This window comes from Zootoca vivipara, chromosome 1 (assembly GCF_963506605.1).
Source record: "Zootoca vivipara chromosome 1, rZooViv1.1, whole genome shotgun sequence".
NCBI classification, from domain to species: domain Eukaryota; kingdom Metazoa; phylum Chordata; class Lepidosauria; order Squamata; family Lacertidae; genus Zootoca; species Zootoca vivipara.
The window spans coordinates 11,157,211-11,169,882 of NC_083276.1; the positions used below are offsets into that span (position 1 = coordinate 11,157,211).

The 12,672-nt window shown below is 46.6% G+C and overlaps 1 protein-coding gene across 1 annotated transcript in view; it reads left to right on the top strand.

Moving 5' to 3' along the window:
• Positions 1-12,672, top strand: part of CDCA4 (cell division cycle associated 4) — a 571,510-nt gene that overhangs the window by 546,935 nt on the left and 11,903 nt on the right. The window lies entirely within an intron of this gene.

Genomic DNA, 12,672 nt, shown 5'->3' on the forward strand with positions numbered 1-12,672 from the left:
TTCCTTTGGGATCAAAACAATGAAAGCTTCTTGCCAGGAGTTGGGAAAAACTCCCCTTTCCAAAATCTCATTAGCCAATTTTTGATATATTTCTAATATTTCATCTTTAAAAATTTTATAATGTTGATTTACTAAACCGTCTGTCCCGGGCGACTTTCCTTGTTTTAATTTTTGTATTGCCTCTAATATTTCCTCTTTTAATATTGGGGTATTTAATTCTCTTCTCTCTTCATCTTTTATTTTGGTCAAATTCAATTTCCTAAAATACTTATTCAATTTCTCCTCACTTATATTCTCCTCTTTATATAGGTGTTTATAATAATTTAGAAAACACTTCTGAATATCCTCCCTTTTTGTCCAAATTTTCTCCCCTCCCTGATACTTGTAATTAGGCTACTTTCCTGCTTTTTCCTCAATTGCCATGCTAACAAACGTCCGGCTTTCCCTCCTAATTCAAACTGTCTTTGTTTTGCCCATTTTATCTTTTTTTCAATTTCATTCCCTATCACCATTGACAGACTATTTTGTAAAATTTTGATCTGATTTACTATTTTTAAATCTTTTGGATTTTTTCCCAATTCCTTCTCCTTCTCTTCTATTTCCTTTTCTATTTTTTTAATTCTTTCCCTCCTCTCTCTATTAATTCTACTTTTTTGTTGAATATAAATGCCTCTCACGAAAGCTTTACTCGCCTCCCAGACTGTTGTTATGTTCGAGCCCTCTCTCATATTCACTTGAAAGAATTCCATCAATAACTTTTTCACCTTTGCGACGAACCCCTCATCATTTAATATCCCTTCATCCATTCGCCACCTACCTTTCCTGCCTTCTTTCTCTTTCAAATTTACCATTACCGGGTTATGATCACTTATTGATTTTGGTAAAATTTCGCTATTTGTCACTTTTAACATCAGATTTGCGGATAGCCACGCCATATCTAGTCTGGCTGCCGACTTATGGAGATCTGAGTAATGAGAGAACTTCTTTTCCTTAGGGTTTCTTATTCTCCAACCATCTTTTAATTCGTATTCCTCTATTAAATCTCTAAACTCTTTTGGTAGTTCTCCACTACTCTTTCTCTCTTTATTAGTTCTATCCATTTCTGCATTCCAGACCCCATTAAAATCTCCCCTTAAGATGATTTCCTCCCCTTCTATTACCTTACTCATCTGATCTCTTAACTTTCTAAAAAAGCCAGATTTACCTCCATTGGGTGCATAGATGTTAATTACTATCACATTACCTCCTGGTAAGTGTAGCCTTGTACCCACCATTCTTCCTTCTCCGTCCTGGAGGATCTTTTCTGTCTTAATGTTTTTCTTAACATAGGTGGCTACACCCCTCTTCTTTCTCTCATCCAACGATGTGTATACCTCGCCCAACCTTTTGTTTTCTAAAACTCTCTTATGTCTATTTGCTACATGTGTTTCTTGGAGGCAGATCACATCCCAGGCACCTTTCTTCAGGATGTGTTCTACCTTATTCCTCTTCAATTTATTATTCAGGCCATTCACATTCCACGAGACCACCTTAAGATTCATCACTTTATAATTTCACTTTAATAACTCAAACCAACCGATAAAGCTCACGCTTTACCCTGCACCTACAATGGAAAATAGATGGATTATACGGAGACTTATGTCAGATCTTGTATATTATTCTGACGGCTTCAAAGCCCGAAACCCCCCCCTTAATCGTTTATCAAGAAAAAAAAAAGGAAAAAAAAACAGTTAATCTAATCAAAACAAAGAAAAATACATGCAGCCAATTCTTTCCCCCTCCCCCTTTTATTCTTCTACTTGACCTTCTTCAATGTCGCCCTCCTCCCCTCCTATCTCATTCTTAAGTCTTCTGCTGAATTTCTCCGCTTCATCAGCTGATTTTATCGTCTTCCTTCTTTCCTTATAAAAAAAAGTCACACCTTCTGGGTACTCCCAGGTGTACCAAATTCCTCTTCTCCTCAGGACATCTGTCAAGCTTTTATATTTTTGTCTTTTCAATCTAAACCTTTTCGGTATTTCTTTGTAGATGGCTATCACTCTCCCGTCAATTACAAGCTCCTCTTTCTTCTTCCTTTGTAAGATCTTATCCTTCAATAGAGGTGAATTCAGATGGAGCATGCAATCTCCTATCATCTTCTTCTTTTTGTCCATCTTTACTCTATAGATTTTATCCACGTCCATCCATAAGTCCTCTTCCTTTACCTTTAGCCACGCCGCCAATTCCTTCACCAATCTTTCTTCAATCTGTTCATTTTGGGCCTCTGGGACACCTCTCACTCGGAGAATCAGGGCCTTCTGCCTCATTTCAATTAATGCCAGCTGGTCCTCTAGTTCTTCACATCTTTTCCTCCAATCTCTTCTGTCATCCTCCTCTTTATTATGGAGTCTTCTCAGTTCTTTTGTTTCTTGCACCACTTTTTTAATAGCCTCCTCCTGTTTATTCACTTTCTGGTTTGTCTCTTTTATTGCTTTATCCAGCTCTTTGTTTTTGGTGCTTAGTTCTGTTATTTGTCCAGACATATCCGCAATCATTTTGGAGTTTTGTTCTATTTTAGACTCTACAGTCTCTATTTTGGACTCTACGGCATCTAGTTTGTCACTCAGAGATTTATTCATCTCCGTAATGAGTTCTTTAATGTCTAATAGGGCGTCATTATCTGGAGATGATGATTGTCTCCTAGCTTGATTTGCTGATGCCGATGTTGCTTGCGTTTTATTTTTATTCATATTGTCAGACTTAAGGATTACTATTTCATAGATGTCCCGTTTCTCTCTCACTGGGAGTTCCCCACTATTAGGCTGTTATCGCATTAATTCCTCTCTCCATGCAAAGAGTGAACTCCCCTTCTTGTCTTTAATTTCTTTTCTCCAACTGCTTGCCTTTTAAAATACAAGTTTAAAGACTCAGTTTCATTGGGGGGTAAATATTCCTCCCCGCCTCCAGATGTCGCTCTCTGCCACTAATCCTCACTCCTCAGTTCCTTCTTTACTATAGGGGTGAGCACTTCATCACTCAATTATCCATCATTACACTACTCACTTCCTTAAAGAAGGGGGAAGTCCATAGGCTGCATGAATCTGCTAAAATCCGTCCTCCATCTTTAATATTCTCTGCCCTCCTAGCTCCGTTCCAAAGTTCGTGAAGTAAAATAGGGATTCCTCCCTTCCTCCGCACACCAATCAGTCTTACTTTCGATCAACTCCTCCTCTTTGTCTCGTCTCTTTCGCCTCCCGCTCGCCTGCCGCCTCCACTAAATTGTGCCGGCGTGGGCTTGCTTCAGGCTTTCCGTTAAAATTATCACAACTTGGTAGCAACTTGGTGAATGCTTCCCTCAATTAAGAATCTTAAATGTCCATACAAAGTCGCGCCTTTACAAGTTTCTTCCCCAGTGGGAGCACGGCAACCCTCCGACTTTCCTTCTCTCTTGCCGCCTCACTTTTTCTCTCCTCTCCTCTCCTCCCACCTTCACGCCTCACCTTCGATCGTCGTTGGCGGTTTTCTTATAATCTTAGGTCGGAGTGCCTCGGTGCTTGCTGAACGGGAGTTCAAAAAGGAGCGTCTTGCCAAAGAGCCGCTAGTAAGTTTGCGCTTGGCTCCTCTCCTCCCCCTTCCACCGTATTTCAGTGCCGGGGAGCGGAGTTCTGCCTCTCGCGCCGCTTTTTTCCTGTTTCACGATAGCCCCGTGCTATCGCTAAAGCTGGGGGGGGGAATTGACGCTGCCCCCCCCTCTCGCTTAGCTCTTGGCCGCTTGGATTTCTACGGTCACGGAGCTCTTTCCAAGCGTGTCTCTCCGCCAGCGCGCCTCGACCGGAAGTCTGGTTTCGGATTTTTCCTGTCAGCTTCGCCAGTTCTGCAAAGTCCATCATCTTCATCTGCCACTCTTCTTTCGTTGGTACTTCTTGTTATTTCCATTTTGGGGGCTAAAAGAATTCTTGTTGCAGTTGTTGCGTACATAAACAATCTTTTATCTTCCCTTGGTATCTCTTCACCCAGTAAAAAGGCTTCTGGTTTTTTAACAAAAGTATTTTTAAACATTTTCTTTTAATTCATTATATACCATTTCCCAGAAAGCCTTTACCTCTTTACAAGTCCACCACATGTGGTAGAAGATACCTTCCCTTTCTTTACATTTCCAGCATTCATTAGTTCTTGTCTTGTACATTTTAGCCAGTTTAAAAAGGTAAAGGTAAAGGGACCCCTGACCATTAGGTCCAGTCGTGACCGACTCTGGGGTTGCGCGCTCATCTCGCATTATTGGCCGAGGGAGCCGGCGTATAGCTTCCAGGTCATGTGGCCAGCATGACAAAGCCGCTTCTGGCAAACCAGAGCAGCACATGGAAACGCCGTTTACCTTCCTGCTGTAGCGGTTCCTATTTATCTACTTGCATTTTGACGTGCTTTCGAACTGCTAGGTTGGCAGGAGCTGGGACCAAGCAATGGGAGCTCACCCCGTCACAGGGATTCGAACCGCCGACCTTCTGATCGGCAAGCCCTAGGCTCAGTGGTTTAACCACAGCGCCACCTGGGTCCCTTTTAGCCAGTTTAGCTGGTGTTAAATGCCATCTGTACATCATTTTCATAACATTTAGGGCAGGCAAACTTAGTGCAGTGAGCATTCCTGCAATTTCTCACAGGCTCCTCCTCTACCTAGGTGAAAGGGAAAGTCTCTCTGCCTCCCCAGAGGCCGCCAGGACCAGCAGAACATTCCCCTGTGGAAAGGCAGAGTGATTCCCAGTATCTTACGGTGCCAGGGTGGGTGCCATAGGCAGGTACCATGGAAGTGTCAGAGGGAGACCCCGACAGCTGTTGAGAGGGAGATGGGGGGCTGGAGAGGGAAGCAGGGATCACAACTCTCATTGCACAGACAGATGGGACTAGAGAGCAGGTTGAGGGATCCTCTCTATCAGGCTGCCCCAATCCTGGTAGAGGCTCACATTCCACTGGAGCCCTTCGCCTGGGTCCTTGGCAAACCCACCATCTGAATTCTCCTGACTCGGCCAGCCCACAATGATAATCTTGGTGGTGGTGATGATTAATTACATTTGCATACCGTCCTATATGGGACACGGGTGGCGCTGTGGTCTAAACCACTGAGCCCAGGACTTGCCGATCGGAAGGTCGACAGTTCGAATCCCAGCGATGGGGTGAGCTCCTGTTGTTCGGTCCCAGCTCCTGCCCACCTGGCAATTCAAAAGCACGTCAGAGTGCAAGTAGATAAATAGGTAACGCTCTGGCGGGAACATAAACGGCATTTCCGTGCACTGCTCTGGTTTGCCAAAAGTGGCTTAGTCATGCTGGACACATGACCCGGAAGCTGTACGCCGGCTCCCTCGGCCAGTAAAGTGAGATGAGCGCCGCAACCCCAGAGTCGTCCGCGACTAGACCTAACGGTCAGGGGTCCCTTTACCTATACCGTCCTATACCCGCAGGTTTCAGGACGGTTACAACACAATATAAAAACACAAAATTCTATATAATAAAGTCCCTGTGTCTCGGCATCCAGTCCCTGTGTCCCTGTGTCCGCGCTAATGCGCATGTGCCGCACGGACACAGGGACTGGACGAAGAGGCGGGACGTACACGCGCACGCGTTCTCTCCCCACCTCAACCCTCTGCCTCCCATTCCCCTGCAGCGGCGGACCAAGATGGCGGCATTGGGCTCTGGGGCCGCGGCGGCGGGAGCCCGGTCCGGCTCCCGCTGCCACCGCGGGCCGCGGCCTCGGAGCCCGATGCCGCCATCTTGGTCCGCCACTGCCTCCTCCTGACAACCCTACCTGGCCCATGGGAGGAGCGACGGGGCCGCGGCCTTCCCTCCCTCTCTGTGCTCGGCCGCGGGACACGATAGGAGAGCGCTTTGTTTAATTGCATTCCGGGCCGCGGGCAGAAAGGGAGGGAAGGCTGCAGCCCCGTCGCACCTCTAGCACCCGTTTTCTTAATGGGCTGGATGAGACTAGTACATAATAAAAATAAAAGCAACCCAATAACACCCCCCCCAAAAAAAAACCCACTGACCATAGACAGAGCAGGCATTATCTGTGCAAAGTTTCCTAGTGTGGGCAATGTCATTGTTGGCAGCCTTCATGTGGCCCCTGAGACGGGCAGCCGTCAAGTGACGATTCCAGTTGCCTGGCTGCTACTTTTGGACTCAAGTTTGTATTTGGGAAAGAATGGACGTTTCTAATCTGTTTACTTGTCTGAGGTGCAGTGTGTGGTTATGGTCACTAGAGGGCAGAAAAGGCTAGGCTATTTCAGCAGCTATATATCTGAAGGAAGAAAAAAAATCAGCAGTTTAACCACTCATTTTAGTATAGTCATCTCTAGAAACATAGAATTGCAAAGTTGGAAGAGACCCAGGGGTCATCTAGTCCAGCCCCCTGCAATGCAGGGATCTCAGCTAAAGCACCCATCACAGGTGGCCACCCAACCTCTGCTTAAAAACCTCCAAGGAAAGAGGGTCTGCCACCTTTCATGGGAGCCCGTTCCACTGTCAAACAACTCCTACCGTCAGAAAGTTTTTCCTGATGTTTATTCAGAATCTCCGTTCTTTTAACTTGAAGCCTTTGGTTTGAGTTCTGGGCATGGGGGACAGTTTTTTTTTGTTTTTGTTTTCTGTTTTGCTTGCTTACCGTACTTAAACGACTTCCCACAAAATATCTCAAAGTGATCTTATAGTCAAAACAACGAGCAATTAAAAGAGTTGCACAGATAAAAAAAGCAATCAAAAACAATTTCAAATCCAGTACAGAGGCAGACTGGGATAAAGATGAATGAATGAAAAGGATTTCCAATGGGGAGATGCCACCATGCTGAAGGCCTTGGGTCTGCGTATGCCCACTCCCAAGCTTCTGTCGCCCCTGCCCCCCCCCCGAGATGGCTGCCTCACTCTTGTCTAATGGTAGGGTCGGCCCAGCAGTAATACTTCTCCCGTTGTTCTCAGTGTAGCAGTGGAGCCATTCATAACTTGTTTTTAAATATATCCTTTTTGTCCAGCCCTTCCAAGGTCTCAAGAGTGATGTTCATAATCTTAGGTTTTTATCCCAAGAACAACTCTGCAAGATAGGCTGAGAGAGGCCTAGGTTCAGTCAGTAAGCCTCACAATTCCATGGGGAGCCAAACTCCCCTGTTTTTGTTAGCAACATGCTAAGTGCTGCACCGCAGAGGCAGGCAAGGATTTACGCAGGCAAAAATGGCAGGTTCCAACAAGTTTCTGGCGGGAGTGGGGAATCTAAGAAGAATAGCAATGAATATACAGTGGTACCTTGGTTTATGAACACAATTGGTTCCGGAAGTCTGTTCATAAACTGAAGCGTTCATAAACTGAAGCGAACTTTCCCATTGAAAGTAATGTAAAGTGGATTAATCCATTCCAGACGGGTCTGCGGAGTACTCAACCTGAAGCGTACTTAACCCGAAGCATGGGTGTAATTGGTTCCGGAAGTCTGTTCATAAACTGAAGCGTTCATAAACTGAAGCGAACTTTCCCATTGAAAGTAATGGAAAGTGAATTAATCCGTTCCAGATGGGTCCACGGTGTTCATAAACCGAAAATTCATAAACCGAGGTGTTCATAAACCGAGGTTCCGCTGTATACTATGAGGCCCAGCTGCAACTGTCACAAAGCAGGCTAGATGTTAAGGCCAAGAAGAAGAAAGTAGGAAGGGAAAGGGGGGGGATTATTATTTATTTTATTTCTATGCCACGTTTCATGCAAATAAGTCCTGGAGTGCTGAAGAAGAAGAAGAAGAAGAAGAAGAAGAAGAAGAAGAAGAAGAAGAAGAAGAAGAAGAAGAGGAGGAGGAAGAGGAAGAAGGAGGAGGAGGGGGGGGAGGGGGAGGGGGAAGAGGAAGAGGAAGACGAGTTTGGATTTGATATCCCGCTTTATCCCTACCCAACGGAGTCTCAAACTGGCTAACATTCTCCTTTCCTTTCCTCCGCCACAACAAACACTCTGTGAGGTGAGTGAGGCTGAGAGACTTCAGAGAAGTGTGACTAGCCCAAGGTCACCCAGCAGCTGCATGTGGAGGAGCGGAGACGCGAACCCGGTTCCCCAGATTACGAGTCTACTACTCTTAACCACTACACCACACTGGTGGTTAGAACATAGCAGAACATCACAAATACATCATAAATCATATTTTGTTGGGTGTGATGGAAAAGAGACCCAGTCTGCTCATTGCAACAATCCGGAAGAGCTGCTTTGCGGACAGAATTAGGTCCCTGGTTTTAAAATACAGTACTAATAAGAAATATCAGGTTGCAGCAAGGCATGCTGGGTGAAGCAGCCTTTGAAAAACCTAAAAGCTACAGTACCAGCAATCCACATCAGAGGAACCGTACATCTGCTGAGGGAAACGGCATGCATTTTGTTTACAAGGAAAGGAGGCAAGCAAGGGGGAGGCTCATGGTCCAGACAAAGAACAAAAAACAATGTTTCTTGGGACCAAGGGAGAGGAAGAGGGAAGACACATGTCAGCTGGAGGGAGGAAGCAAAGACCAAAGAATCTAAGGTGCAGGGCTAGGCTGGCTATATACTGAAAAACCAGCCAGGAAAGTCTCCTTATAAGGGAGTACATATGGCAGAAAGTGGGCTGTGATTGGCTCTTTTATCAGTCACCTGACTCCCAGGGCTCCGAAACATTGGTCCGAGCATGAAACTCCTGCAGCTCCAGCCTCTGGCCAGTGGTGGCAGGGAATCCTCAGCAGGGCTGAAAGGCAGCTGCTCATGACTCACTTGCAAGATCTGCAAAAAGTTTCCTACAGATCTGGTGGCCCGGAGGAGGAGGTCGGTAGCATTACATGTTTCCGTTAGCAAATGTGCAAGAGGGAAATAAGGTTGCAGCTCCCGCTAGGGCTATGGGCATTATTGGGCAAGTCTCGAGGAAGAGTCCCTGCCTCAGGATTGCAACCTTGAAGTCCGGACACAGAAGGAAAAAGGGCTGAGGAGGGAAGAGGAGGTCAAGCAAATTCAGGCGCTGATTTTTAAAGGCTGTGTAGACAAACTGCGGGAGGCGGTGGAAGACAGGGGTGCCTGGCGTGCTCTGGTCCATGGGGTCACGAGGAGTCGGACACGACTAAACAACAACAACAACAATACATATTTTATTCCGGAAGAGAGAAAAATGGATGGGGGAAAGTGATTTTGGCAGGGGGGTATGGACGCCACCTTCCTTTAAACTGTTCACTAGCCCTTTGCGGAAGGGCTTTCAGAAACCCTTGAGAGCTGCTGCTATTAAACAATACTGAGCTAGAGGGAACATTTTCTGATCCAGGCTATGTTCACATTCCCACTGTGCTCTCATTGCTGGTGTTTGAAACTGTGTGTAGGGATTATAACTGGCCCTAGACAGCACCTTAATGGGGAAACCGCACAAGGTATTTGATTGTCTGTGTGAATAAGGTTACATCCTCACCTAACCTTTAGAGAGTGCATGGCTTACCTGCCCCCCCCCCAATCCACACTCATGCGAAGAAACCTTGGAACTGCAGTTTGTTAAAGGCACTGGGAAGTGTTGCCTGTACGAGGGGTAACCATGCAGGCTTCCCACAAGCATCTGGTTGGCTACTGGGAGAAGAGGATTTTGGAATAGATGCTCCACTGCACCCATCCAGCAGGCCTGCCTTATGCTCTTAAAACCACAGTTCCCAGGATTCTGGGGTGTGTGGGGGAGAGTCGTGTGTTTTGAATGCATGGTGTGTGGATGTGACCTAAAAGTCATGATTACCAATGAATGTCATTTATCCATTTTGCACCAAGGCACTTCATTTCTTGCCTAGCTTGTCTTTGTTTTGTCTCCAACCCTTTTGGCTTACGTTGAGTGACGCTGACGCAGAGCCTCCGACCAAATAAGACTTGCAGTCCCCACCATTCTTGGTGTGCCCAAAAAACTTTTATTTGCTCTCAGGCAGCTCAAGGTCCTCTCTGTTGTGTCTCTCCTAGTAGTTGGGCCCTTTGTCTGACCCTGCTGTTCTGAAATCCCTGTGTGTGTGTGTGTGTGTGTGTGTGTGTGTGTGTGTGTGTTCGTGCGCTTTGCTTCTACAACAATTCTCCTTTCTTCATTTTCTCTTTCCAGGCTCCAGCCCTGCCTTCTCTCCCCCCCCCCCAGCTCCTTGCTTGCCTTGCCTATAAAGATCCTTGTTCTGCAGGAAACTGCAGCTTTGCTACTGCTTCTCTGGCTGCATTTCACTCCTTTCTCCTTTGTCGCCTGGAGCAAACCTGCTTTCTTCCCCTTCCCCCTCTCCTGATCACTGAAAGGCAAGCAGGCAGGCAGGCGGCACCAGTGAGGAGCACCCTTTTAGCAGAGCTCGACACAACAATTGGCAAAGTTTCAAAAACAGGCTAGGCGAGCTGGAAAGCAAGAGAGAGGAAACAAACAAAAAAACAGCAAAGAGGGAAGGCATCAGGAATAGCTGGATATGATGATTGCCAGAAGCGCCTTACTTAAAAAGGTTGCCTGTTATATTTGCAGAACCTTCGTCCAACACCCTAATCCAGAGCTTTCCAAACTGTGTGTCGCAACACGTTAAGTGTGTCGGCTGCAGCGTGTAGATGTGCTGTGCAAACGCTCCCTGCACTTCTCCCGGGGCTGGGAAGGGGTTAGTTTAACCTCTGGTTTGCTAGTAAAACTGAATTACTGTGTCGCGAAATGATACATGTCTAAAAAGTGTGTCACCGACATGAGGAGTTTGGAACGCTCTGCCCTAATCACTACACCCCCCACTGGTTCTCGCCAGTGTATGTGAATGGAGCTCAGAGCCACCTCTCTGCTGCCTCATTCCCAGGGCTTCAATACCGTGGTAGTTTTGAATCAGAGGTTTTGAAGCAGCACATCAGTCATAGGCACCCATGTTCCTGGAGATGCCTTCTCTGGCACCTTGGACGGCCTTTCTACCTCTGAAACTGGGCTTTGGGGGGGGGAAGCATTCTCTTGTATTCCTGACAATCAGAGGTAGCATGCCTTTGAATACCAGCTGTTGGGAGTCACAAGTGGGGCAAGAGTGCAGTGGAGCTCAGCTCCTGCTCATGGGCTTCCCATTGATACCTGACCAGCCACTTTGAGGGCTCTTAAGAACATAAGAACCTGCTGGATCAGGCCAATGGCCCATCTAGTCCAGCATCCTGTTTCCCCCCAGGTAATGGATAGCTGATTCTGAAAGCAACCTCTGAGAAGAGGAAACAGAAAATAGGCAGATGAGTGGCGCAAAGAAAGTCAAAAGGATAAAATGACTTACTTTGTGACATTTTAACAGGTCATTACCAATAACACTGGTAGTGGTTAAACCACTGAGCCTAGGGCTTGCCGATCAGAAGGTCGGCGGTTCGAATCCCTGCGACGGGGTGAGCTCCCGTTGCTCGGTCCCAGCTCCTGCCAACCTAGCAGTTCGAAAGCATGTCAAAGTGCAAGTAGATAAATAGGTACCGCTACAGCGGGAAGGTAAACGGCATTTCCGTGCGCTGCTCTGGTTCGCCAGAACTGGCTTTGTCATACTGGCCACATGTCCTGGAAGCTGTACGCCGGCTCCCTCGGCCAATAACGCGAGATGAGCACCGCAACCCCAGAGTCGGTCATGACTGGACCTAATGGTCAGGGGTCCCTTTACCTTCACCAATAACGCTGAACAACACAAACCCCTTGATTCTGCCCCAGTTACTTAATACCACTGCTTCTTTCTGTACCAGAGCAATTAAAGTTGAAAGGTTGCATGGTCAACACCAAAAGAGAGCAAGATTAAGATGAGTATAATTTGTACACAATTTGTAGCAATGAACTCATGGCATACAAGCAGTGCTTTTTTTCTGGGGGCACAAGAGTCTCGTAATCTGGTGGACCGGGTTCGTGTCTCCGCTCCTCCACATGCAGCTGCTGGGTGACCTTGGACTAGTCACACTTCTTTGAAGTCTCTCAGTCCCACTCACCTCACAGAGGGTTTGTTGTGGGGGAGGAAGGGAAAGGAGAACGTTAGCCGCTTTGAGACTCCTTAGGGTGGTGATAAAGCGGGATATCAAATCCAAACTCTTCTTCTTCTTCTAAACATTTTGTGAATCTTTGTACTTTTGTCCATTTACTGTATTTATTTTTCCCGATTTGAACTATAAAATGGTGATTTTCTTGAGTCAAAATGAGAGTACCCCTAAACATTTTTTTTTGGGGGGGGGAGCACTGCATACAAGGCCTCCCTGTTTCCTATTGAGTGCTAACCATAGCTTAACACGGGGGAGGGGGGCTTTATTTCACCCTGGTCAAATAAATTTTGGCATGTGTATGTGCATTTACACACACACACACACACACACACACACACACACACACACAAGCTGGGAGCCTCAATGGTGCCCTTCTGGAGGCCTCCCCTGGGGCAAAAAACACCGTCTAGCCCACCCCATGAGTGTAGCCAGAATCTGGGGCGGGCAGGCTTCATTTTAGGGGGGTAGAACCTCAGTTATGTATTTTTATTGATTTTACTTGATGGGGGGCAGCTGCCCCTTGGTTACACCCATGCCCCCCCAGCTACCGTTCTGCATTAACAGCAACTATGGTTAGCACGTGGGCCTTCAAACCAAAAACGGTAGTCTATGGTATTTGATTTAAACCACAGTTTGCAGGTTTCGGATATCATAGTAAACCAGGGTCAACGCTTAAAAGGAATCGAAGAGGGAGCCCACGGAAGTAAT